Below are 14,482 nucleotides of genomic sequence, written 5' to 3' on the forward strand. Positions count from 1 at the left end.
CCCGTCTTCTCACTGAAGCCTTCCCTCACAGCCTCCGAAAGGCTGTACTCACTCCCCACACGCTTTATTCTCCGTGATTTTTCCACATATCGCACATCAACCCATCGGTTCAGTCCTTTGACTCCTCTCTCTCACCACACTTAAGTCTGAGAGGTCAGGGATTACAGCTTAGGTTTGCTCTTGCATCTGCACTGTCTAGAAGGGCAGCCATCCCATAATGGGAATGTAACTAGTGTGTTACAGAAATGGATGAATTAGGAGAAAACTTTCCCTTGGGTTGACAGCGTAACTGTCACGAGGAAGACGAGGAAGTGGACTAATCTCCCTCAGAAACAGCGTGGACCAGCAGCTGGTCCTCCAGGCAGGAGACCGCCAACAGCCCAGACACCCAACCATCCCTCTCGGGTACGCAGAATTCTCGGTGAGAGTGGTGTACTCGTTCCTTGAGACTTAGAGGGTGTCGAGAAAACATGTGTGAGCTCTTCGGTGCTTTTCTGGGAATGGTTTGAGAGGAAGGAGAAAAGTGTTGTCTATCCCTTCATGGAGAATCTTGAAATTGTTTTTAAAGAATGTGAGGCTAGACAACATAGTTATGGGAGTATCCTGTTGTCTACTGTATAAATCTAGCTTCCTATTTAAATTCAAGAGTCCTTTTCCTTTTTCAGTGTGTGTGCGTGTACCTGCGCACGCGCGCACACACACACACACACATACACCCATGTGCGCGCGCTGCTGACACACCTTAGAGATCAGATGACACTTGTAGGAGTCATTCTCTCCTTTTGTCCTGTGTATCAGCTGCAGGCCATCAGCCACGCCTTTCTCCACTGAATCAGCTCATCGAGAGCTGAGACGGGTGAGACGTGAAAGCAGAAGGGAGGACTATCTGGGGAGGAAGAAAGGTAGCGAGAGGACAGGAAGGAGGAGGGCAGTGGGGTGGGAGCACTAACAACGAAGTTTACGGACTTGTGCGCAGAGAAGCTCTGTAATGCCGACTTTACAACGGGATCAGGAAAAGATCTGTGTTTTGACTCACTGTTGTGGTCCAAGGTCAGGAGGCCATATCTGCCTTCCATCCGGCAGAGTCCTATGGTGGCACAGGGCATCACAGCTCTAGAGACAGTAAGTATGTATCCCCCAGCCTCTACACTCTACCCGCAAAAACAGTTCTGTTGATCAGAATAAGGATTCATGGTCATGGTGAGTTTTCAAAATGGACAAACCACAGCATCCCTTGTTTCCAAATGTCTGGGGATTTAGTGGTTCTTGTCATTTCTTTTCTTCTTTCTTTTCTTTTCTTTTTCTTTGTTTCTTTCTTTTTTGCTTTTCTCTCTCTGTCTCTGTCTCTCTCTGTCTCTGTCTCTGCCTCTCTCTGTCTCTCTCTGTCTCTCTGTCTCTCTCTCTCTCTCTCTCTCTCTTTTGTTTTGTTTTATTTTGTTTTGTTTGGGTTTTTTGTTTTTTGTTTTTTTTGGTTTTGTTTTTCAAAGCAGAGTTTCTTGGATATCTTGGAACTCTATCTGTAGACCAGGCTAGCCTACCTCTGCCTCCTGAGTGCTGGGATTAAGGGCATGTGCTACCAGCACCACCAGGCTGGTTCTTGTCATTTCTGTTTGTGTGCAGCATTAGGGACAGAGCCCTGTGCATGCTGAGGAGTGTTCTGCCACTGGGCCATGGCTACCAGCCCTTGGGTCAGCAGTTTAGTTGAGAGCAATATGGCGCTGTCAAACCCCTAGCTCCTGGGTATTACACTGCACCCAGCGTCTCTTAGGAACAGAGACAACCAACCTTCTCCTTACCTTTGTCTTCTGATTGGCTTGACAGCTTTACTTAAATGAAAAAATTTTTTTTTGCATGTGTATATGTGTGGTATGCTTCTCTCTGTGCGTGTGTATATATGTGCGTGTGTGTATATATATGTGTGTGTTCATGTTTATGTCTGTGATGAAATGTGTGTAGGTGGTATGTGTGTATATGAAAGTTCATGTGGAGGTCAAAGATTAACATCAGTCTTCACCTTATATACTGAGGCAGGGATCTCCCTTGACTTCAAAGCTTGCAATTTGGCTAGCCTAGCTAGCCAGCTTGTCCCAGGATCCCCCGTCTCTTCAGAGAAGATAAATGGGTCTAAGCCGTCCTTCACTGGAGTTCATATTTCCTGAAGGCTCTCCAAGGAAGCTGCTCTGAGGTGGCCACTTGGCAAAACACTGGGTGCCAGCAAGCTGACTCCAGGGATGGGCCGGAATCAGGTCAGATGACAAGGTACCTCGAGACACTTGCAATCTGCAGAAGAAGACAGACAGGAGAAGTCACCAAAATCAATAAGGAAGTGCTCTGATTTTACCTGGGACCGTGTGGCTGCTGGTGGCCTTTGAGCGGGATGAAGGGCTCTGACCACACGACACAGCCTCAGCAAACAGCAGAAGGTCACCTGGGCTTCGTGAAGGGGCAGCCCAGGAAGGTCCGATAAAGGGAGAGAAGACAAACACCAGGCCTGACTCTCACTGAGCAGACAGGGCAGGTGTGAACTGAAAACACCGACAGTTTAGGTGTTTAGGAACAACCTTTCCACGTTCATGTTCACTGGAGTTTGTTCCAGTCCACTTGAGAAGGCTCTCAGTGTTTTTTGCTGCCCCCAGAATAAGAGGAAGCACTGTGGATTTGAACCTTGTGTCCTGGCTTTCTTGAATCTCTGGTGTTGGGACAGGGCGGTTACCTATACCCCCAGCAGGCTAGTTCTCCCTAGCAGGGCTCTTCTGAGAAGTAAGGTTAAGATTACAGTGTCTTACTCCAACGTTCCCGCCTGAAGCCCACCCACCAGGAGACGCTTCATGGTGGGACCAGGAGGGCATGTGACATCCACAGTGACCATCCACCCTTCTCTCAGCCTGTCTAGCAGATGGCTGGCCACGGTATGGCTGTCCTTCTTCACCCCAATATCTTGAGGACTCCCCAGAGAAGCTCAAATATGTGCTTACATGAAGACGGGGTTGGAGGCCAGCCACCCCTCAGGGTACAGCAGGGCCACTCAAGCCTCGTTCCCACACACCCGAGGACACTTACCCAGAGCCTGTGCAACCCTGTGTTTTGTTTTGTTTTGTTTTGTTTCGTGGCTAAGAGCCACACCAGACATGGAGCCTGGATTATTTAATTTTATGTAGTCATGACCCACCACCTGGCAGAAACAAGTGAGGGAGAAAGGATAATTTGGCTCATGGTCTCAGGGGATCTGTGTTTCTAGCAAAGGTCCAGGGACCAGCTGGTGAGAAGGATACAGAGGAATTCTGGGGCATGAAGTTGTCCTTGCCTCCTCAGCCTCTACCACTCTGAAAAGGTTCATACTCCTTCCTTACATCGAGGTCAGCTCCTGTCTCTCCTGTCTTCTCTGCGGCACACAGAGGATGTCTACTACCACCTGTACCCACTGCTCTCAAATCCTTGCCTGTGCCCATGGGGACTCTGAGCCTCACATCTTGGTACCACACTGGGTACTGGATGCACCTTTTCCACCTGGGCATCCAAAATCCAGCCCCCCTGCCCCCACACACACTTTCTGTATTTCTGTCCAGAATTCCATCTATGGTGCTGACTTCGCCTGGGTAACACCTGCTAAACCTCTCTTCCCCATCTATTCTGAGCCATATTCCAGAAGCCCCTATGATGATAGCACATTTTCAGTCCACATTTGGGATGTTATGGGTGGCTTTTCTGCATAGGACAGATTAAGATGATTCAGGGATGACTTGAGGCCTTCTGAGGCTTGACTGCAGGGAACAGTCTAAGCTCTGTCCCAGACACTGGGAAAGCAGCTGTGGAACTGAGCCGGTGAGTCACCAAATCAGAATTAACCTGACGAGCTGCAACGGAAAGTCTCTGCAGGAGCTGCTTCTGAAGCCAATGGGAGTGTTCCATGCCTACAAGATGCTGAGACTTGCAACCAGAAAAACACCGTGTGCTGAAGAAGCTAAACACGGGACCATTTCCAGAGCAGAATCCACAAGTGACTCGCTGACTTGCATAGTGTTTTGGAGATTGTTAAACAGATTATTTTCATCAGTATTGGGCCAGGACTGGATGCTGACGCCAATACTGAAGATGCTTCAGTCAGCTATTTTAACACATAGATTTATTGGCTGTCAGACACTCATTTATGGCTGGGTGTTTTAAGTCTGTACCTGTAATCCCAACACACAGGAGTCAAAGACAGAAAGAATGTGGTTTTGAGGCCAGCCTCAGCTACAAAGCAAGTTCAAAGCTAGCCTGAGGTATGTAATGAGCTGTCTCAAAATCTCAGATATGATGGGTAGTTACTGTCAATTGACAGTGTCTAAAATTTACCTGGGATATGAGTCTCTGGGCATACCTGTGGGGGAGGAAGCTTGATTTTATCATCTAAGGGAGGAAGACACACACACCAAGGTTGGCTTCATTCTCTAGCCTGGGATCTTAGCCTACATAATAGAGAAGGGTGCTGGGCGCCAGCACACACCTGCTGTCTCATGAACACAGTGTGACCAATAGCCTCAACTTCCTGCTGCCTTGACTTCCCCGCTGTGATGGGCTGTAACCTGGAACTATGAGCAGAACGAAACCTTTCTCCTTTAAGCTGCTTTTGTCAGAGTATTATATCTCAATCACTAGAAAAGAAACTGAGACAGTAGGGTCTAAAGATACAGCTCAATGACAGAGTATTTACCTAGCATACATGGTGTAAAAAATAACTTAAATTTTTTATAAAAATTTGACACTATAATTAATATAATTGTTATTGATTAATTAATTAATTAACTAATTAATTAATTAATTTTATATAATTTTCAACTTAAAAACTACCTTTAGCTTTTCTTTTCAACAGAAGAACATTATTGTAGCTGGACTTAGCTACTTTGTGGGCTCTTGTTTTTTCTACCCTGTATCTCCCTCCTCCCCGATTTCACCCCAACACTAAATAGGAGAGAAAGTTGGGTGGCAGGAAGAGAGGGGGTGGGGGAGACAGATCTGAATCTAATTTCTTTTCTTTTGTTTCTTCTTTAAGCACAACTACTAACAACTCCTGTGAATGATCAACAACCACCTTTCCTCTTGAGGTCCTAGCATTTTTAGAGCCTCTGAAAAGTTCCCAGAATCCCAAAATCATACAATCACAGAAACTATCTAGAGCTGGCAAAACCAAGCCTCTGCTACTGCACAGGCAAATCATAGTCAGCTGCTGCAAAGCAGTCCCATATCCCCAGCCCGGGATTAAAATGAAAGCACATTCTTAAAATACTTCTGTTTTTTAAAGAAACAAAACTTCCAGAATTCTCACTATACATTAATACAAAAAATATTCATTAATAATAATACTTTATTGACTTCAGCAATAATTATCAGTTTGAGGTATTTTATTTGGCAATATTTCAGTAAATAAAACTTTTAAAGAGCTAAGGGTTAGACATTTTCACATTCTCTTTATCTTTCTTGTATCAGAGGCACACAGGGTGGGGTGTGAACTAGAACTGGTAGCTCTGCTGTGATAGGCTCTTAGTCCCACAGGTGAAGTCCAGACGGGTGCCCATGTCAACAGATACTGCCAAAGATACCCAGTGTGGTGGTTTGAAAAGAAATGGTCTCCACAGACCCATAGGGAGTGTCGCTATTAGAAGGTGTGGCCTTGTTGGAGTGGGTGTGGCCTTGTCGGAGGAAGTGTGTCTCAGTTCATTTCCTGCTGTCTTCAGGTAGAAGTCTCAGCACCATGTCTGCCTGGATGCTGCATGCCTCCCTCCATGATGCTAATAGACTAAACTTCTGGACCTGTAAGCCAGTTCAGTGCTTACCTTTATGAGAATTGCAGAGGTCATAGTGTCTCCTCACAGCAATAAAACCCTAATTAAGACACCCAGTGATAATTTTCTCTCCAGCTGGGCCAAGTTGGCAAGCTTGCAAAATGCCCAGGTGAGGTCCGCAGCCAGAGCACACTTTTCCACACCTACCTGCTTCCTGCTACAGCAGTGGCTCCCTCTGGTCTACCTCCTAGTCACGTGGCCTCTCGTTACAAGATGGTGGCTGGATCTCTCCATGAGTCTGCAGTGGTCACCGGTGCCTTCTTCCAGACTGCTGTGCAGAAAGCCAGAGGCTTGTTAAACCAAAACCCCACCCAAGGCAGAGAAGTCTCTAAACGAAAGTTTGGTTGGGGTTGTCACAGAAGCCAGCCAGAGAAAGGACCAGAGCCTGGGACAAGTCCCCACAGCTTCTAGTACAGGGTCCAACAGACCATAGGCAAGGACATTCACAATAAGGAACCTCTAAGCTGTTAAGTAGGGGCTCACTGGCACCTGGGAGGGAGGTCGTGGTAAGACTTCAAGAATGTGAGCTCCTCTTTTGTCCTCAGTGTAAGACTTGCTAAATGACTGAACCCACTCTTCCACCATTGTAAGCAAGTTTAGGAGAGGCCAAGACCTGGGCCACCTGAGCTTGCTGTCTAAGGGGACAGTGCTTGTCACCACCTCAGCTATGATGATGTGGTATAGTGTTGAGAGCAAAGGGACAGGCTTCACAGTGTCAACCAAGTCAAGTGCCTGGAGATGGAGGGCAGCACAGCACCCACGATTTCTGGATGGAGCTGAGGCCAATGTCTATCGGGGATGATCCAGCAAGCTCTGCACCAGAACTGTGGGTGGAGAAGGTCACAGCCTCTAAAATGCAAATTCTTGGGACACTGAGATGGCTCTGGGGTATAGGTGCTTGCTACGAATTGTGACAACCTGAGTTTGATTCCTCCAGACCCCTGATGAAAAAGAAAAGCATCTCTTAAAAATTGTCCTCTGATCTCAGTAGATACACACACACACACACACACACACACACACACACACTTTTTTTTATTCGTGTGTGTGTGTGTGTGTGTGTGTGTGTATACATGTGTTCCTTAAAAGTCTACGGAGGTTTGGTCACAGTGTTATCTATACCCTTAGCCGGGCTTTTAGGAATGAAAGGGGGTATTCCTCAGCCCTAAGTGAATAACAGTAATGCTGGGGCAGGCTTCACACAGCACACTGGGATCTGTGAAATGCTGCAGCTGTTTACGGTCCCACGGCTGCACCCAAGGATCCTTCACTAATCCAGCACTGCTGGTCCTGTGCCATGCTATTCTCCCAAGACTCACCTTCCAGAGAGTGAAAACCCAGAGGCAGAGGCCATGGGAACACTTGCTGGAGGTTGGCAGCAAGGAAAGGCACATCAGTAATTCCATCCCTTGGCTGCCAAGGATTCGACTGTGTCTAAGTGTGCAGTGAGTGCTGATCCGGTACATGTGACTGGATTCACATCGCGGCAGTGGATGACCAGCCAGCCTTCTGTGCTCACACACAGGCCCAGGCCCAGGCCTGGCTAGAAGAAGGCTCCACATCGCCTCTCTCGGGGCTCAGGCAGTGACACATGTGACAGCATCCGGCAGAATAAGTCCCTCTGGGCAAGAGAAGGTTCTGCAAGAGCCAGGGGCAGGAGCACACAGCTGCCTTCAGCTGAAGTTGTCCAACACTGAAGGTTACAAGGAACAAGTTGTCCTTCCCTTCAGACGACTTCCTCTTGGAACAGCCCTGCTTCTCCTGTCAGGAACATGCCCAAATAAGGTAGCTGCTGCCGGCTCGGAAAAGACTTAGATCCACAGAGAAGCCCTGACCTAACGCCCACATGGGATTTTCTGCATTTGCCTACATTTCTTGTTGGTGTTTTTTGTTTTTGTTTTTTTTCCATTATCATTATTGTTATTAGTTCAGCAGAGGTCATTCGAGTTTGGCTTTCCAGAGGCTGTCAGGAAAAAGCTGCCCAGGCTCAGCTGCTCGGGGCTGAAATGGGCGTGGCGGATGTAGCCGCAGATCTCAGATCTCTTGCTGCAGGTTTTTCTGACCTTCCGAGTCAAGTAACCTGCTGAGACCAGTCCCCTCATCTACCCAGAGGCCACTCAGCAAAAGCTTAGCTCACACTCCCAGATTCGTGTGCCAAACCGCCGAGATAGCGATCTGGCTCGGAACAATTCCAGCTGTAAGCACCGCACTTCCGGACTGCAGAAGCAGAGCCCGCGGGAAAATGGCACGGGTCTGCCTGCAGCCCGCCCCCGTGCGGGGCTCCGCGTGATGCCGCAGGGGAAGCAAGCCGGGAAATTATGTCTGAGGACAGCCAGGAGAGGGCTCAACAGTCTGCCAGGAACAGGAACTGGCCGCTAGCTAGATTTTTCTACAGAGGATTATATTTTGAAAAAATTGCTTCAAGATTTTTTGTTTTAACTTGGCTGGCTCAGTGAGACATTCAGATGATGATCGGGGCCTTCAGTGTAAGCTAAGGCAGGTTTGTCAAATCATCACACAGCACAGAAGGAAGGCCAACAACGCTCAGGGAAGAGCATTGGGTGTCGGTGTCCAAAGGCAGCGTGAGAGTAGGCCAAAGGGCCCGAGAATCCATAATGGCTTCCCTCATGCTCTGCTAGGGGATTATTGGCGGGGGAGGGGGAAGCTTTGTGTCAGCATAGCCCCAGCCCACCTGGTTGGCTGGCTCCAATAGCAGCTAACACACCCAGGAGTTACTGCCGGGAGCTGGGCTGCCCTCCTTCACACGTCCCCTTGGCCTGCTCTTAGTTTTCTCGGGCCTCTGCACAAATGTCACCTTCTCAGGAAAATCTGTGTTTGATCCATTACCCTGTCTGAAAGGCTCCGGTCCCTGCCTCACTTCCCAATACTATACATGTTATCGCCCCCATTACAGTTTATATTGTCTATATTGTAACCATCCTAGCAGGAACAAGGATATTCTCTTTTATTTATTTGTTTGTTTATTTTGAGACAGGGTCCCATGCATCCCAAGCCCACCTCAAACTCCCTAGTTGAAGAAGACCTTCAGCTTCTCTGATGGTTTCGCCTCCACCTCCAAGGTGCCGGGATAATGGGCACGTGCCACGACCCCCAGTTGGTAGTTTCTGCACTGTCCGGGATTGAGCCCGGCTCCTCCTGCGTGCTCCTGCGTGCTGCACAAGCACTCTACAAGCTGAGCCACGCCTGTGGCCCCGACACATGAAGCTATTCTAGACACTTCTGCACACACGCCCCTTTTATAACACTCTAGTGAAATAACGGCCCCCGTGAGGTTAGAATCCCCAGGATTATCATGCTGGGAGAAGGAAAGGACCGTGGGTTCCGGGATGCCTGCATGCCGTTTCACACAGCTCTAACAACTGCACAAGTCCGTCCCCCCCCCCCCCCCCGCAGGACAGACTGGAGTGCTGAAGGGTGGGGCCACACAGACCACGCACACGCGCACGTGTCCTCCTATTAATTCTGCACTTCATGTCAGGACCCCACCGTGCGCTTGGGAGCTACAGGCGCTGTTTGCCCCTCTTCTTGGTGTGACCACTCTGTATATATTTCCCTCTGCCTCTCAATGGTCTCCCTCACCTCTCTGATGGATCTATTTGGTGGTGGTGGGGTGACCACGCCTAGGTTAGTGGGCTGCTAGGCTGTGACCCAAACAACTCTGGTAAGAATATTTGCCCCTCCAGCTAAAATGTCAAGTGCAAGAATGTATATTTTTACTTACTGTTGGGTCCCAGGGTCTTATGCCTTCAAATCATACAGTCTAGTAAATATTTACTGAATGTGTGAAGGAATACTACATTTAGTGTTAACTCAAGTACCAAACCCTAGTTATTTCCTTGGGATAGTTATGTGAATGAATATACCAAGAATGAACTTATAATCACCTAGTGTGGAAGCAAGAACTACTGCTTATTTTCTTGAACTTTCTGTTAAAATAGGCCAGTACGTCACATGGGGGGGGGCATGGTTGCAATTCCTACTTATAGCCACAGGATGGCACCATTGCTCAATGTATTGCCTCTGGAAAGCAGGCTGGTACCAGAAAATTCTCAGCCCTCTTTCCCATCCTCCTCTTTCTCTCTTTCTTTCTCCTAACACTGTAAAAATAAGCCTTTCCCGAAGCTCTGAAAGAGAAGACACAAAGCAGAATACATTGCTCAAGACACCTGTCTGGATCCATTAGCTCTGTCTTCTCTCTGGCCCAAAGCCCAGACAGAGCCTGCAGTTCCCAGTCTGAAAGGCAGTACAGGGACCTTCAGGGATCAGCTCCCTCCCCCGCCCTGACATTCACCTTGAATCCCTCATAGCCCCATCTCAGCAGCCCCTACCTACCCTTGGGTCTGACTCTGAGAAGTCATCAACAGAGAGGTCTCCCTTTGAGGTTCTGTGGCCTTAGTCCCCCAAATGCTCTAAGAAAAAAAAAATTATGTAATGCCTTTGAGGCTGTGGGTGGCGCTGAAGATATTTTATAGTTGGGGAACAAATTCCCAGGGATGGAGCAGGGTTACTAAAACAGAAGGACAAAAGGAACGTCAACGATTTTTGCTAGCCTGACTCATGGCCCTGCTCAAACCGAACAATTGGGGGCTGCCCTTTCCTGGGTCACAGCAGAACTCTGAGTGCCTGGGTTGGAAGGCTGTGGTCTGGTTATAGCCATTTGCTGGTCTCAGGAGTGGAAACCAGTAACCATCTCCAAATGGAGATTGGGAAAGGAAATAAGCCACACCCCAGGAATCTTGGGTGCTCCCCCAGGTCAGGCTCACCTGCCCTCTTCCAAGACCCCGTCTAACCCTGGCACAGTCACTGCAGGGAGCACGAAAGTGCTGGCTAGAAGGTCATTCAGGGTGATGATTAGGACAGTCATCAATTCCTGAGGCTGAAGAGTGACTCACTTAGCTCTGATGTGCACAGATCAAAGGAGAGTATTAACGGCTTAGACACAGCCTGACACTCTTTGCCATAATAAATCATATAAAGTCCTCATCCTGCTGCCTATCTCAGACACTCAGCTGCCACGGTGCTGTGGGGAGAGGGGCTCAGATGCCCATGTCCCCAGACAAGAGCACAGGCAGGACCGGAGTGGATGGGAGCTAGCTCTTCCTGAGACCTCACCTTCCTTATTTTGCTTGAATGTGTCTCTCTGTGTTGGACATGCTAGAGACCCAGCTTCCCTGTGACAGCTTTGCTACCTCAGAACTGCCACGCCTCCATCCCCCAGTCATAAGCCTGGCTTATGAGAACGGCAAGACAAAAACATGTGAAGCTCACATCACCAAGCCTGCTGCAAAGCAATGCCAGGGAGTTCTGTTCATGCCTCAACATTCTTGTGGTATTTCCAGGAACTTGTGGATGCAGAACAAACTGTCCTGTGAGGCCTCCGCAGTGGAGATGTGCACCCCACACCCTGCCCCCAGGACTCTAGACTAACGCTCTTCCAGGAGCCAAATGGCCGGGAGCATGCTGGGAGCATGTCCTACCCTGTTCCTAGGCAGTGTTGGGTGCTTCTGAATGATTTAAGAAGCCACACCTCTGGCTTCTAATCCCTAGATGCCAATAGAAGCCTTTTAGTTGTCACCAAAGAAGTGTCTCTGATGCTTGTCTGCAGTGGGCAAGGTTACTGCAACCACTACCACCCCTCCCCCAAGGCTCAGGGAACACTGCAGGAGAGGGGTGGGTACTGAGAATTCTGCAATTTTGGTTTCTTTTAAAAACTCAGAAATGTTATAAGAATGTGCTTTTGTTTTAATCCCAAGTGTGGTGATGTGGGCAGCGTCTGACTACATGAGCCCGGGGCTCTAACAGAGGCATGGTTTTGCCAGCTGCAGATACTAATTGTGATTGTGCGATATTTGGAATATGGGGGACTTTTTAGAGGGTAGAAAAATGCTAGGGCTTGTTGGATGTTTGGTTTGTTAATAGTCCTGCTGAAAGAAGAAACAAAGGGAAAGAAATTAAATTCTGGAATCTCTCTCTCTCTCTCTCTCTCTCTCTCTCTCTCTCTCTCTCTCTCTCTCTCTCTCTCTCTCTCTCTCCTCTATCCCTTCTCTCCTATTTAGTGATGGGAGTGAGACAGGGTGAGGGGTCTGATCAAGATCAAACCAGTTGGTATTCCAGTATGGATGGCGGTGACATTGATAAAGCCCCTCCTAAGGCGCTAAAGGGATGTAAGGGGGAGGGGGTGTCATAGGAAGACAGAGGGGCCATGGTCCTCTGAAGTACGACCCTGGTGATTTGCCTTCCCCCTGATTTGGGGGGCTGGGGAGCTGGAGTTGAGACAGTTTTCTGTGAGGCGCTGGATGTCCTGGAACTTGTTCTGTAGAGCAGGCTGGCCTGGTCTCAGGGATCCACCTGCCTTTGCCTCGCTGGTGCTGGGAATAATACTATGTGTCACCAGTTGCCAGCTCGGTAACTGTCCTTGCTCAAGTAAGTAACTCCCAAGTTGTGCTCATAGAGATGTAAGACAGCCCTAAGGAATCACAGTGGACTCTGAGGACCGGAGCGGCAGGGGGTGGGGCGAGACATAGACAAAAACATACAAGTAGAAACGGGGTTTCCAAGGGGGTGGCAAGGGGAGAGGACAAGAGAGGATAATGGAGGATTTGATCTGTTGCAGGAATTTTCCTGTCCAGTTGCACCAGTGCAGAGAGGTTCTGTAATTGGACAGGGAAATAGGGGGTGGAGCTAGGAGTTACGGGGAGAGGGTGCGTGGGCCCGCGAGAAGGAAGAGAGGGAGAACCAGGCTTCAGGTGTTTTTCTGTGTGTTTTTATAAGGTTAGAAATATTGGGATAAGACTTTTATCATTGTCAATTGGCATCTTGTAATTGTGATTTTAATATACATAAATCTAATTGGCTAACTAATTAAGAGGAGTCATACTTCTACCGGGTTACTCTGTATTATATTATTTAAGTACGAGGATGGTGGATCTAGTTGGTTACTAGAGTGTGGGACCTCCGGTTACAGGGAATTGTGACAGAGAGGGAACTAGTGGCCTGCGGGACAAGCGTGCCAGATCCTGGGGGGGGGGGGCGGGGAAGGGGGGGGACGGGGGCGGGGCGGGGGCTAGCTCCAGGAGTGGCCTTGCGATTGCCCCAGAGAGTCCTGGGAGAGCTGGCGGGGATTTCTTTTTTAATATTTCCCGCAACAATGATCAAAGTAAAAAATATTGTAAAATCTAGAAATCTACAAATTGTAAAACTGTAAAATCTACAAAATCTAGAGTGAACAAGAGCTGGGGAAACAAAGATGCCTTGCGTGAGAAGCGCTGGCCTAGGAACGGAGGAAGTGTGGAGTGCTCTGGCTGGGAACTAGCAGAGCTGGTAGCGGGGTGACTGTGTCTGTCCGCCATATCAGAGCTCATGGACTGACAGTGATTTCCAAAGCCTTGTCATCAGCAGTCTGCCAAATAATCCTGATTTCCCTGACCTCTGACCTCTGACAGAGCCAAACAGGTTCTCTTCTTCCAACTCTTCTTTTGTTTTTTGTTTGGTTTTGGTTTTGGTTCAAGACAGGGTTTCACTATGTAGCCTGGGCTAGCTTGAAACTCAATCTGTACACCAGGCTGGCCTTGGACTCACAGAGTCCATCTGCCTCTGCCTCCTGACTGCTGGGACTAAATGTTGTATACCACCAAGGCTGACTTTTATTCCAGGCTTAACTAGTATTATTAACATTCTTTCTTTATTTTTTTTTCTGTTTGTTTGTTTGTTTGTTTTTCAAGACAGGGTTTCTCTGTGTAGCCCTGGCTGTCCTGGAACTCACGCTGTAGACCAGGCTGGCCTTGAACTCAGAAATCCACCTGCTGCAGCCTCCCAGAGCTGGGATCACAGACGTGCGCCACCACCGCCCGGCTTAGTATTAACATTCTGATCACAGATTTTACCCCACTTAGTAACGAAGTTCTCAGTGTTGCAGAATGGCTACCAAAGGGTTAAAGAGGTTGCAGTGTTCAGAGAAACCTGACTGGAGTCAGCGCTGCCACAGATGCGGGGAGAGTTGCTGTGGTGTTAGATATCTCACACAGAGTTGGAGAACTGACCCACAGGCCCTTCTGGGGTGGTGCAGGCACCAGGCCTGAATAGACAGACAGAAAAACAGGCAGACGGATAGTAATCCAAGGTGTTCCCATCAAGCACCGGGTGGCATGCAGAGCTAGAGCCATGGGGACAGTTGGGAGTGCTCTCTCCGTCCCTTGATGAGATGGCTGGACTCAGGTCACTGGGGCTCTTCCTAGCCATCAGTGCTAACTGCCTTTTTATGGGGTCCAAGGTGTCTTGGTGACTTTGCTATTGCTGGGATAAGGCACCATGACCAAGGCAACCTCCGGAAGAAAGGGTTTATAGAAGAAGCTGTAAGGGGGCTCACAGCTTCGGAGAGTTAAGAGTCAGCGGCCATCATGGCAGGAAACAGGGCTGCAGGTAGGGATTCATGGTTCTGGCGGGTGGTTCTTGAGACAGAACCGCCAGACGGCGCTCACTGGGAATGGCATGGGTTTCTGAAACCTCAAAACCCAGTGACACACCTCCTCCAACAAGGCCACGCCTCCTGATCCTTTCCAGACAGTTCCACTAACAGGAGACCAAGTATTTAAATACATGAGCTATATGTCTGAGGGCCATTCTCGTTCAAACCACCACAA

At 48.7% G+C, this 14,482-nt stretch overlaps 1 long non-coding RNA gene across 2 annotated transcripts; it reads right to left on the bottom strand.

Moving 5' to 3' along the window:
- Nucleotides 1–730: 730 nt before the first annotated feature.
- On the bottom strand, nt 731–7,546 carry LOC127696106 (uncharacterized). Of its 2 annotated transcripts, none has more exons than XR_007980170.1 (3): nt 7,142–7,546; nt 5,970–6,090; nt 731–2,280 (listed from the first exon to the last, which is right to left on the bottom strand). It is a non-coding gene; the product is annotated as an uncharacterized LOC127696106 (long non-coding RNA). The 2 variants fall into 2 exon arrangements; XR_007980171.1 differs by having other exon boundaries at nt 5,970–6,093.
- Between the last annotated feature and the right edge of the window lie 6,936 nt (nt 7,547–14,482).

This window comes from Apodemus sylvaticus, chromosome 11 (assembly GCF_947179515.1).
Source record: "Apodemus sylvaticus chromosome 11, mApoSyl1.1, whole genome shotgun sequence".
NCBI classification, from domain to species: Eukaryota; Metazoa; Chordata; class Mammalia; order Rodentia; family Muridae; genus Apodemus; species Apodemus sylvaticus.